At 45.6% G+C, this 979-nt stretch overlaps 1 non-coding gene across 1 annotated transcript; it reads right to left on the reverse strand.

The window, feature by feature from the left end:
• Positions 1 to 623: 623 nt before the first annotated feature.
• Positions 624 to 696, reverse strand: trnaa-ugc (transfer RNA alanine (anticodon UGC)). Its single transcript has one exon. It is a non-coding gene; the product is annotated as a tRNA-Ala (tRNA).
• Positions 697 to 979: the final 283 nt, after the last annotated feature.

Below are 979 nucleotides of genomic sequence, written 5' to 3' on the forward strand. Positions count from 1 at the left end.
CTGCACCACCATTCAATAAGATCATGGCTGATCATTCACCTCAGTACCCCTTTCCTGCTTTCTCTCCACACAACTTTATCCCTTTAGCCATAAGGGCCATATCTAACTCCCCGTTGAATATATCCAATGAAGTGGCTGCAACAACTCTTTGCGGTAGGGAATTCCACAGGTTAACAACTCTCTTAGTGAAGATGTTTCTCCATAATCTCAGTTCTAATCCTTATCCTTCGATGATGTCCCCTGGTTCTGGACTTCGCGTGACTGGAATGTTGGGGCTTGTCCCGCCCTCAGTAAATCTGGAGCTGGGGAAGAGCGTTTAGTCTCTTGGTTTCTTTGTGGCTTCGATTTTCTGTTGTGAAGCGAGGCAGCGCGGCAGGATCCTTTAATAGTCTCCCACAGCTCAACTGAGTGAATGGAATGTGCAGCTTTCAGATGTGTTTATCCCCTTCAGGGCTGGAAACGAGAGGGACTGAGAGACACTGTGTAGAGTTTGAGTTTGTACAGAACGGTACACAAAATCAGCAAATGCAACATCGTCGTGAGGCACTGCACTCTGTTAATATTGAACCATGAATATGAATTATTCAATTTTTTCTAATCAATAATTGAACAGGTTTGCGAAATGCTTCCGCCCGGTTTCGAACCGGGGACTTTTTGCGTGCAAGGCAAACTTGATAACCACTACAGTACGGAAACGCTGCGACAGAATAAATGTCGGGAACCTAAACAGAGCTTTAACCTCAACAGCTGCCCTGCACATCAGGAGCTTGCATTGCGCGAACAGAATGAAGTTGCTATATTTAGCAAGGTTGTGAGTGTGGTAGGAATTGATCCCGTTTTTCTCGGACTTTATACATAGGACCAGGAGGTGGCCATCTCGCAGCAAGTGGTTAGAATCTGGAATACACTGCTTTAAAGGCGGCGGAGGCAGACTCAATCTTATCTTTCCAAAGGGAGTTGGATCAGTATCTGAAGGAAA

The sequence above is a fragment of the Pristiophorus japonicus genome, unplaced genomic scaffold, assembly GCF_044704955.1.
Source record: "Pristiophorus japonicus isolate sPriJap1 unplaced genomic scaffold, sPriJap1.hap1 HAP1_SCAFFOLD_37, whole genome shotgun sequence".
Classification (NCBI taxonomy): Eukaryota; Metazoa; Chordata; class Chondrichthyes; family Pristiophoridae; genus Pristiophorus; species Pristiophorus japonicus.